Source organism: Caloenas nicobarica, chromosome 1, assembly GCF_036013445.1.
Source record: "Caloenas nicobarica isolate bCalNic1 chromosome 1, bCalNic1.hap1, whole genome shotgun sequence".
Classification (NCBI taxonomy): Eukaryota; Metazoa; Chordata; class Aves; order Columbiformes; family Columbidae; genus Caloenas; species Caloenas nicobarica.
In genome coordinates this window covers 214,137,969-214,149,599 of record NC_088245.1, presented here as the reverse complement: position 1 = coordinate 214,149,599, position 11,631 = coordinate 214,137,969, and the positions used below count along the sequence as shown (strand labels likewise).

The following is an 11,631-nucleotide window of genomic DNA, read 5'->3' as shown; positions in this document are numbered from 1 at the left end:
TCCCAAAATTGGCCTTTCTGTACTGAAAAGGGGCCGAGAAGAAAGATGGGGACAGACTTTTGAGCAGGGCCTGTTGTGATAGGACAAGGGGTGATGGTTTTAAACTAAAGGAGGGAGATTCAGGCTGGACATGAGGAAGAAATTGTTGGCCCTGAGGGTGGTGAGAGCCTGTCCCAGGTTGGCCAGAGAGGTGGTGGATGGACCATCCCTGGAGACATCCCAGGCCAGGCTGGACGGGGCTCTGAGCAACCTGAGCTGGTGCAGATGTCCCTGCTCATGGCAGGGGGGTACTGGGGGAGCTGGGAAGGTCCTTCAACCCAATATATTGTGATTGTACGAAATATTGAGGAGGTGGCTCCCCCGAAATATGGGACAGAGGTTTTCAGCAGGGAAGGGAGGAGGAACAGCTGGGGAGGGTTTTTTGGGGGGTGGGACACAGCAGGGATGGGGCCGAGCGGCTGCTTGGGGTGTGAGGTATATTTTATTTTATTATTTCTTTTTTATTTTATTTCTTATTTATTTATTTTATTTTTAAATTCAATTTATTTATTTACTTTTTATTTCATTATTTATTTATTTATTTTATTTATGTAATTTATTTATTTTATTTTTAATTATTTTATTTTATAATTTAATTTTTATTTTATTTTTCATTCGTTTATTTTATTTTATTTTTCATTTATTTTATTTATGTATTTTATTTTGACATTTATTTTATTTTTAAATTTATTTTTATTTCATTATCTATTTATTTTTCCCATTACTTATTTAATTTATTTATTTGATTTTATTTTTAATTTATTTTTAAAATTTTGTTTTACTTTTTAATTTAATTCGTTTTATTGTATTTATTTCATCGGCCAATTGCTCGAACGCTCCGTCCCGGGCAGCGCGGGCCTCAGGGCGACGCAGTCGCTGTATCGAGGGTTTAATAACGTCAAGAAGGTGCTTTCGGTCCTTTATAGAAAGCGGAGGAGCCTTGAAACGTGGGGATGGATTCACCATCAGGAATCCATCATCCAAGTCATTAGCAGAAATTCGTTACCGGGAAAAGGTTCGGCGCTGGGTTGGGTGTCGGCGGGGGGGAAGTTTATATTCCTCTTTTTCCCTGCACGCCGCGGTAACGTCACGGTTGATGTTTCCGTGGGCTGAATTTTGTTCAGAGGTGTGAGCTGAGGGGCCGGGGAGCTCAGGAGGAGGCCGGGGGGGGCACACAAGGCCGGGCCGCCCTGCCCTCCCGCCGCGGGCCCAGCCGCGGCCCTGCGTTCACCGAGCGACCCGCGGCCCCTCACCCAGAGCCGGGGCCGGGCCCTGGGGGCCCTCGGTGCGGAGCCCGGGGGGGGATCCCCGCCGCGGCCCGTGTGCGCCCCTCAGCCCGCGTCCTCCCCTCAGCCCGCCCGGACTGCAGCTCCCAGCACGCCCCGCGGAACTACAGCTCCCGTCATGCATCGCTCCGCCCGCCCCCTCCGCGCCTCCCCGCACTACAGCTCCCAGCGTGCCCCGCGCCCGCACTACACCTCCCAGCGTGCCTTCCTCCCCGCCCGCTTTGCGGACTACACTACCCAGCGTGCCCCGCGGCGGACGGCCGGTGGGGATGCGCGGCGGCGGCGCGCGGGGCACGCCGGGAGTTGTAGTCCGCGCCGCCGCTGTAACGGTCCCGCCGGTGGTACAGCCCCCCCCCGCCTCCTCTCCGCCTCCCCCAGCGGCTGCGGGCAGAGGCAGGAGCCGCGGCGCAGGCAGCGCGAGGAGCGGGGAGCGCGCGCTGCCGCCGCCGCCACCGGCACAGGGGCCGCCGCCGCCCGAGCAGCCGCAGGTGAGGGGACTCTTGTGGGGGGGGACACACGGACACCGCGACACGGGCGGCGCTGAGGAGGAGGAGGAGGAGTGGAGAGGGGGTGGGGGGTCTGTGTGTGAGGCGGCGAGTGACAGCGGCGGGAAGGGGGGGGGTGTCTGCGACCTCCCCCCTCACTGAGGGGACAGGGCGGGCGGGGGCAGCATCCCCTCGATCCCCTCAGTCCCCTCAGTCCCCTCAGCGCGGGGGCTGCGTGTCCCGCGCGGGGGAGGGACGGGCTTCTTCTCCCTCTCCGAGCTTCTTGTGTCCCTGCCCCCGAGCTTGTCCCCCCCAAAGCTCTTGTCCCCGCCCCCAACCTCTTGTCGTCCCCCCCAACCTCTTGTCGTCCCCTCCAAACCTCTTGCCCCCCCCCAACCTCTTGTCCCCCCTCCAAACCTCTTGTCCCCCCCCAACCCCTTGTCCCCTTCCCCAACCCCTTGTCCCCTTCCCCAACCCCTTGTCCCCTCCCCCAAAGCCTCTTGTCCCTTCCCCCAAAGCCTCTTGTCCCCCCCCCAACCCCTCGTGTCCCCCCCCAACCCCTCCTGTCCCTCCCCCAACCCCTCTTGTCCCTCCCCCAACCTCTTGTCCCCTCCCCCAACTTCTTGTCCCCCCCTAAAGCCTCTTGCCCCCCCTCAAACCTCTTGTGTCCCCCCCGAACCTGTTGCCCCCCACCCCCTCCCCCCGAGCTTGTTGCCCCCCCTCAGTGTTTCCCTCCCCTGTTTACAGACCCGATCCCCCCATTTTTTGGACCCCCCCCGTTCCCCTCATCTTTCAGGGTCTCTTTTTGGAGAAATGCGCCCCCCCCGCCCCGCCGAGGTCAAAGCCAAGTTTCACCTTCTCTTGGCGCGGAAGGGAGGGAGACGCAACGACATAATTTTGAAATTCCGTCGATTTATTTTTAATTCTGCGCGTCCAGCTCTGGAGAGACGTCGACGTGGGGGGGGGTTTGGGGTGCACCCCAAAGATGGGGGTATGCCCCATAGTCACAATATCCGGGGGGGCATGTGGGGACGACCACACTGATATATATATATATATGTATATGTATATATGTATATAATATTAATGAACCTGCCACCAACTTGCTGGGATGGGAAGGGACGAGTTGTGTTTAAACCCCCTCGTCCCGCTCCCCATCGTGGAGGGTTTAAAAAGGGCCCCCGAGGGGGGGACAACAACGCGAAACATCCGTAACCCGAAGGGAGAGAGGTTGACGAATGTAAGGCGGCATTATTTTCCCTATTTAAAATACTGCATTCTTATTAATTTCGATGAAAGAGCTAATTTTTTGAAATTTATTTTACTGGCTAATTGCTCGAACGCTTCGTTACGGGCAGCGCGGTTCTCAGGGCGATGAAGTCGCTGTATGGAGGGTTAATAACGTCAAGAAGGTGCTTCGGTCCTTTATAGAAAGCGGAGGAGCCTTGAAATGTGGGGATGGAATTCACGATCAGGAATTCATTATCGGAAATTCATTAGCAGAAATTCATTATCAGAAAAAGGTTCGGTGCTGGGTTGGATTTTGGGGGGGGGAAGTTTATATTCCTCTTTTTCCCCTGCATATCGTGATAACGTTATGGTTTATATTTCCATAGGCTGAATTTTCTCCATAAGACATTTATTTGGTGCTGAATACTGTCAAATGAGTGGTTTTTTTTTTCTTTTTTCCCCTCTCCTGGACAAAGCCACGTTGTACTAAGAAACCCCAAGTGCTTCTATTTATGTTTTAATCAAAATATGATTTAAGATGCAGCGGCGTGTTTATTCGTGCTGTTAAATAGCGATGGAGGAAGCGAGAGGCTCTTTATTTCTTTTTCTTTTCCTGAGGAATGTGAATGATGGAAACGTCTTTTGCTGGACTTGATTGCACCAACCGCGTTATTTCATGAAATGTGAACTGTGAAGTGGCTGTTGATTAGAACTCAAATTGAGGAGTGATGTTGAGCAATGTAAAGAAAAAGGAAATTAGTGCTAGGAGGCCAAATACCTTTTTTTTTTTTTTTTTTAGTTCTTTCTGCTTTTGAATTTTAACTGTTTCATGGATTCTTTTGACCTTTATAGTCAAGTACATAAAAAAACCCCAACAACTGTGGTCTGAATATATATTGTAGATGTATGTAGTTGTTAAAAGGGCTGATGTGTGTTTTTTGGATGAAATATATATTAAATCAGATCAACTTGTTGTCCTGGAAGTTACAAATATCCGCTTACTTAATTATGCACCTTAACTTTTTTTTAATTACCAGAGCAAATATTTACATTTTTCAGAAGTGATTTCTCTCTACCAAATGATGTGCTTATAGCGTCATTTTAATGCGCGTGTGCTACTTATTTCATATTTTGCTGTTCAGATGCGTGGTGGTTTTTTCATATAGTCTTTGGTTATTTAAAATTCTTGGCTGTTTAGTAAAGACACACTTTTGGGTGGGTTTTTTTTGGAGAGGTAGATCTATAACCTGCTTTGGAACAAAGGGATCGGAAGCCAAATGTGTGTGTAAAGGTGTTTTGAATTTATTCAGCCGTGGGATATATTGCTTGGAGTGAGAAACATAAGTAATACTGTGAATTAAAACCTAAATGCGCCCATATTGCGTCTAAATTAATGCAAAATAACTACGGGATATGGTTATTTAAGGAGAATATATTGTAGAGATCCTTTCTGATTATTCGTCTGTCAAATTTAGTCAGTCTGCATTGCAGTAAGGTGAAGTATTTAAGGGATTTTTTAAAACCCCTCTTTGTGGTTAAGATTTGTGCCCCGCTATATCAGCACCCACCACATGGATAATGGAGAAAAGCGGCAGAAAAAGGGAAATAACGGCTCTTGGTGCCCCTGAAAATGTTTGTCAGGCGAGTGAAAACGCTCTGGAGAGACGTTTCTGCGAAAGGCCTTTGGTACCTTGACTGAAATAATTAAAATGATAATTAAATTTTGGCTAAATTGAATGATCTGCCGTGTCTAGAAGAGCTCGCGGACCCCGGTTTGGAGGCGAAGGTGCCAACGCGGCGACAGAAACGCGCCTTTAATCCAGGTCAGTGCCCGTTTTGGGGAAGATCGGCACCGATCGCCGCTTCTGGGAGGCGGGAGATTCGCAGCTTCTGGGTCACTGAGTCCAGCAACTGCGCTATCAACATAATTTGAAGTACATTTTATTTGAAATCGAGGGTTTTTCTGCTGCGCGTAGCGGAGGAGCGTTTCAGAGCTGGTAGTTAAAAATCTCCGCTTTTCCACCCAGGAAAACGGCCAATTTGCAGCTCTCGAGCGCTCGGTAGCAGCCAGCGAGGCTGTCAAAAGGGAAATACAACTTTCTCTCTTGATTTCTGAGCTCGCTCTTTCCTTCAGCCCAGATTACGATCTTCATTTGTCTCCCAGCCCTGCCTCTCGGGCTCGATTGTACCGCGGAGGCCCCTGGTTTCCCTTTCCGCAGCACAAGCGCTCCCTGTACTTTCCGTTTCCTCCGCAATTCGGAAAGTTTCTCCCTAAACCGCTGCCGTCTCAACCTCGGTGTTTCAGTCCCGAATTTGTGCCCCACATGCTGGCCGGCCGGTGTTTGTTCTCCAGCCGTTTGGGATGGTCGAGCTCCATCTCCCCGCGACGTTCCATCGATCTCCTCCTCCCGACAAGGAACTATTTGAAGCATCCCCCGGAGAAACGTGTTATTAGCTGCGGGGAGGAGTGACTCTTGCGTCGCTTTCTAAGTGCAAACGGGGTGATTTTGGTGCGGCGCCGTCTTTGGTTTATTCGCAGGTGAGATTGGAGAAGCCGCCGCCAGCCAGTTTCGTACCAATTCACCTTGGTCTGGTTCCTCAATGTACCGCGATTTTTCTAATCGATCAGACTCAATTTTCCTGCTTAAAATCCGCAAGTCATCACGTTCAGTCCATAGAAATTTTAGATCCAAAAATGATTGAATGAGAGAAGTGTTCTCGTATTCTATGGTATTTTTCCAAACTCCGCGAACAGCGTTTTATTTTTTTTTCTCATTTCAAACGTGAATCTATTAGTCCCATCTGATGTTACTGCGCTCTCATACGCCGTCGTGTGTCTCTTCAATAAATAGGTGAAGACTTTTCTTTCAGTGGCAATAAATAAAATCCGCTTATCCATTTTTTTACCCCGTTTAACTCTTTGAATTATAAACATTTTGGCTTTTAATCTCTCGCTTTTTAGAACTGGGAATAAATTCTCAAGAACTATTTCCGTGTGACTCGACCACCTGCTGGTCAAACAGGCATCTAAACTGTGTTCCCTTCTTCTTCCTTCCACTCAACCGCATCATTCTGTTCCTATTTTTGGGTTTAAAATGCCAATATCACTGAATATGAGAGGAAAATAGGAAGTAAGCGCTTGTTTCTCGTGCTGATTTTGGAACAACGTGTACAGGATATATATATTTTGGATTTTGTGTTTTGATATAATGACTTTTTGCTGGGTGGATAATCGACGCAGGATTTTGTGTTTATTTACTTGTCGGTTCGAATTGGTTGCAGCAGAAAGAATTTTGAATTTTCAGGGTTTTCTTTTGTTGAGAGGCTTTGAAACAAGAATCCCAGACCCGTAATTAAGATCCAGCTCTTAAGGTACATCCAGAATTTGCAAATCTTCTGAAATTTGTGGAAGCTCTTGAGTATGAAGCAGCTTTTGAGAACCAGGCCATTTTTTTTTTTGTCTTGGGCAACAAACAGGAACCTGAATACACAAATTGGAGTCATTTCCAGCTAGAATTTTAATATATAACTTCACTCAAATATGAGCATTTGGAGATTTATTTTTCTAAAAATCTCTTTCTCGGTGGCTCTCAATCTGATGGTTCATCATACTTGTATTGAAGTAAAACTTACATTTCTTCTCTCTTTCCTGTTGGAATCCTGCACGGACAATGATTTTTGTGGCATAATACGTTATTTTTCAAAGAACAGCACAGGGAACAAGGTTCTGTTGAGGATGATGGAGACGCAATTGGTTTCCTCACTGTGTGAGCGGGACTCGAATAATTTTTAAAACGTTCCTGTGAGTTTTGTTTGCTGTGGATGTGCTGAAAACCCCGAGCAAAGGAATTTCGAGTGACTGTGCGCAATGTGAACCTGTTGACACTCTCCAGCAAACTATTTAGGAGGTTATTGCCAAGGGATTTGTGAAAGCCGCAAAATCGCATTCCCGTCCGCCGCTGGAGATGCCGTTTTGTGTTTGATTGTGCTTTTTCTCGTCTTTCCTTCCTCTCCTTGAGTGAAACCATCACCTGGAAAACTCGAAGGTGGGAAAAATTAAAAGTCAGAGCAGGAAAATGGGATTCATCGCGGCTTTCGTATGATAACTTGCTCGATAGGAAGATTAATGCCGAAGTGTATTTGTAGGCTGAACATTTTTGCCTTCCTTGTCTTAGCGAGGGCTGGAGATTTGGGAGGATTATCGAAGACAAGCTTGGAGTATTTTATGAGAGAAAAAGTACTAAACTGGCAAGAAAAGAAGAGACGCCATCGTGCCTGCAAGGCATGGCTAATTCTTTGATAAAATGGATAAAGATTGCAGACTGCAGCAAAAGTTAAAATAGACCGTAACATTTGGAGTTCTGCAGTTGTGGGTTTTTTTTTTTTTCTTCCTTGTAATTTGCTGTTGAACTTAATCAAAAAGATCTGGCTCTTCTATGGCATCAGACTCTTTAGTTTATCTGCCAGGATTTGTGCTTTGCTTTCTTTGGCGTTGGGTGCCCAACTCTCTAAATTTGATGACGTGTCGAATTTTAGCATTTTGATGTAGGAAATCCATCCTGAAGTTTCAAGCGCTGGCTGCTTTGTCCTTGTTTTCTTTTCCGTTCTTTATACTCGAATTTATAGGAGATGACAACTTGGTTTCTCAATGGTTTATGTGGTTATTCATCACAAACTCCTAAGAGTCTCGGCCGTCCCAACAGATAAATCTGTTCCTGTTCTCTGGGTCATCCTGTTCAATGCAAAATTTTGGACTTCATGGCATTCCGTGTGTGTGTATATATATATTTAACATATGAGACACCTTTTTTTATTACGGACAAGACAGAGTTGGAGGTGATCTCTGGAAAATTACTCGTTGAAATGTCCCTAGGTGGGTACTACTTGGTGTAACCTGTTTGTAGAGATACTTGGCTCTAACTGAAGGAAGTTTGGTCTTCTCCTGCCATTTAGGTGCACAAAGTAATGTCACAATTACAGTTGCTGTTGATTTTTCAACCCAGATGACCGTAGTGTCTAAATGGACAGGCAGATTCTAAGGACTTGTCCCCATTGAAAATAATTTTGATTTAAGCTTGTGAGCATTACAAGTGAATTACTTTAGGTCCCTATATTAACATTTATTCTGTCATAGTTTATTCTGCAAATAATTTTCATCCATTTCCTGTGTATGTCACAACCTAATGAGACATTTAATGGCTTTTGCAAAAACTATGGCATTCAACGTGTTTTTCAGGTTCAATGTTGTAGAATAAGATTTGCATTTGGCCTTGTGGTTGGTTGGAGGAGGAAATCAGGCTGATTTTACGTGTCCTGGAGTCAAGAACAGGGTGTCCTGTCCATCATCCTTCCCTTGTATCGTGGTGAAAGCAATGCAAGGAAAATGGGTTAAAGCTCGAGTTCACTCTTGATTTGACTGATATTCACAACAGAATTTCTGAAGCCTTAAAGCACAGTGCCATAAAGTTGAGAAATGGTTTATTTTTCTTCACCGCAGCGTCCAAATCCCAGCCGCTGAGTCTTCTGAATACGGACTGCTCTCATTTGGAAGCTCAATAAAATATTTCTTTCCATAAGAACTCTTTTAATGTCCGTATGTGACGCACGCAAATGGAAGTTGTAGAGAAGATACTTGGTTTGGGCTTCTGTGGTAACAGACTTACGTCGTGGGCTCAGTAGATAAATGCGGTATCAAATCTGTTCTCATCCGACTTTCAGCTTTTCTGTCTCAATTACGAATTAAGTTTGAATTGAGTTTGATTTACGTATGTGATTGTTAGCATTACCGTCCAGAAATAATGTCTTAAATCGCTTTAAGCATTATAAAATGCCGCTGGAGTGTTTGACGCAGATCGGCGTTATCTGGAGTTTTCGCTTTGTCGGCCAACGCCCTCGTTTTGCGTTGCAACCAACTTCTGAAGAAGATCCGTACAACCCTCAGAGCTCTTGGTTACTTTGCGATTGCCGTTTACCAAAGCGTCCAGCACGAAGCACGTTGTCCTCTCTTCCACACCATGGCAAAGGTCGTCCAAGGGATGATCTTCTACCACCGTGACCTGCACCTGTATAGACCATCAAAGCTGCTTCTTCCCAAGATTCTTGGAAGGTCTTTGCAGACCTCCCTGGGTTCAGCCTTGGAAAATCCTCGTGTGTAGATCTACAGTCACTGTTTTCACCATGGAAAATCAGAGCCTGGAGGTTTCTTGGCGATGTTGCCCAACAAGGTTGGGTCAGATGCCTTCTGCTTCTTCTGCGTAGACCAGGAGATGGATTTGGGTGGCTTTGTGTGCTATTGGGATGTGCTCAGATGATGTGTTGGTGCCTTTCTGTGCGGATTTAGAGTCCCAAGAGCTTAAAGCTTAATTAGACTGACCTCCTGGAAACCACAGATCCTTATCTTTTCCCTGGAAAAGAAGCCTAATGACCATTTATTTGGGGCTGCCTTCTACCAGGACCGTCTGTCGTAGTTTGAAGATCTCAAGTCATGAAGAGTCCACCACTTCTCTTGACATATTTTCAGCAATTATTTACCCTCTCTGATGAAACAACTGAGCTCTAATTTGAATTAGTTTCCAACTATGGCTTCCAAAAGCCTTTTCTTGGCCAAATTAAAAGGTCCTTTGATACCCAGTAATTTCTGGAGGGAACTCATAGTTCTCTAACCGAGTGGTCTTTCTGGTTTTATTTTGGGTAAGTTAAACCTGTGGCATTGAGTTGAGAAGCGTTGGTATTTCAGAGTCTCTGGCTTTCAGATTTTGTTTCCTAGATGTAATAGCTTGCATTTGGTTGTGTTGAAATCTACGTTGAGTGGCCTTTGCGGTCCGAATTGCTGCGTATCCCCGGCCCGTCCTCTTCATCTGTCATCCCAGTGTTGAATCTCATCTAAGAACGAAATCAGCTCTGTTCCACGAGGCCTATTTTCCATCACATTGTGTTGACTGTTGTTAATTTTGTTCCTTTTTAAATCCAGCTCAAGTCTGATTCATTTTTCCCGTATTTTGTCCAGTGCTGATATCTGCCTAAATCATTGAATCATCTTTTTGCTCTTTTCCGCTGTTGTCGTGTTAGAAATGTTTGTCTTCCAAATTTTCTCCTGCATTCCAAAAAAAATGTTGAAAATAAAGTCTCGGGGTCTCAGAAATGTTGTGATTCTTTGGACAACTCTTGGGTTAAACAACCTCATCTCCCGAGGCACCTTCTTCTATTGAAATGCTGAGCTAGTCGAGAGTTTGGGAGACTCTCCCCCAAGTCCGTTCCCCTCCTTGAGACAAGATGAAGTGTCTCTAGAGCATCCCTGATAAATATATTTCTAATTTTTTCCTTAATCTTCCAGTTCAGGAGGTACCCAACCTCCTTAGGTAGCTGGTAGTTGGTGATTAACCAAATTAGTGAAAAGCTTTTCATAGAATCGTAGAATGTCCTGAGTTGGGAAGGACCCACAAGGATCATCGAGTCCAACTCATGTCCCTGCACAGGACAACCCAATATCTTCCGATATCTTTCCAATATCTCGTACCTCAGGCAAACAAAGACACTTTGCTTTACTAGTTCGACACTATTTGATCTTGATGCATTTTTTATTTATCCTGTAGTTGCTTTTATATGGGCTGCTTAATAATTTTTCTGGTATCTTCCCATTCATTGCAAGGGGACTTAAATCTCTAATTTGCTTTAGCAGCTTTTCCACTCTTTCTCTGTAGCTGTTTCCTTTTTGATCCCAAAAGCACTTGGAAACTTTTTGAGTGAATCTAAGTGGATCATCTATATGCAGATTCCTTAATTTTTCCTCTCCTCAGTTATATTTGCGAAAAATCAACATCTTAAGTGATGCCTATTTTCATTATGGTGATATTTCATTAAGATGATAACTGAAAAGTACAAATGTCATACAAGTTAAAATCAATTATTTAAATCAAGACATTTTGCAGTCTTGATTGAATTACTAGACTTAAATATATTTAAATGCGAATTTGTTCTTTTTCTCCTCTGTCAAGACTTCCAGTCCAGTGATTACCGCAGCTTTATTGATTGTAATGACGTCCAAAATAGTTACTTTGTGGTATAAATTGTCACTGGCATTTGGGGCAATTAATCCTCTGTAATTACTTGCTGCGTGGGGGTTTCTGTGCCCCTTCTGTATCCTCCATAACCCCATATATATATATATATATATTGTTTTAAAATTTTATTTTCCCCTTTATGTGCCTATAGAGTCGTGTGTTGGTGCTTCCCAGAACCTGCTGCTGGGCTTCACCCATTCAAACACACTGAGTTAATGCTGAGTTGTCCTGGAAAATCAGGTTTTTTGCAGTACTGAGAACTGTCAAAGAGGTGAGTCCCTTTTTTTTACCCTTTTTGTAGGGGTGCGTTGCAGCCGTCTCTTCCCTTCCGTATCCGAATACCGTCAAACTAATGATTTTAAAGTCCGGTCACACACTCATCGCACTGGATTTCATTTTTTTCCTTATCGCCTGTTGGGATTTTCTTTGTTCCTGCTTGTTATTCAGACTCCTCGCACCCATACATAAGCAATAGAAAATTCATTTTCTTTATGGATGCTCTTGTCTGACTTTCAGCCTCATTTGCCCTTC

General features: G+C 45.1%; 1 protein-coding gene across 4 annotated transcripts in view; it reads left to right on the top strand.

The window, feature by feature from the left end:
- The first annotated feature begins 1,719 nt into the window (after positions 1-1,719).
- FAM168A (family with sequence similarity 168 member A) overlaps positions 1,720-11,631 on the top strand; it is a 198,478-nt gene continuing 188,566 nt past the window's right edge. For 2 of the 4 annotated variants that reach the window (XM_065656793.1, XM_065656785.1), the window contains exon 1: positions 1,720-1,813. The gene's annotated coding sequence lies outside the window, so the exon portion shown is untranslated. The remainder of the gene's footprint in view (positions 1,814-11,631) is intronic. The other 2 variants (XM_065656776.1, XM_065656768.1) reach the window with 1 other exon arrangement.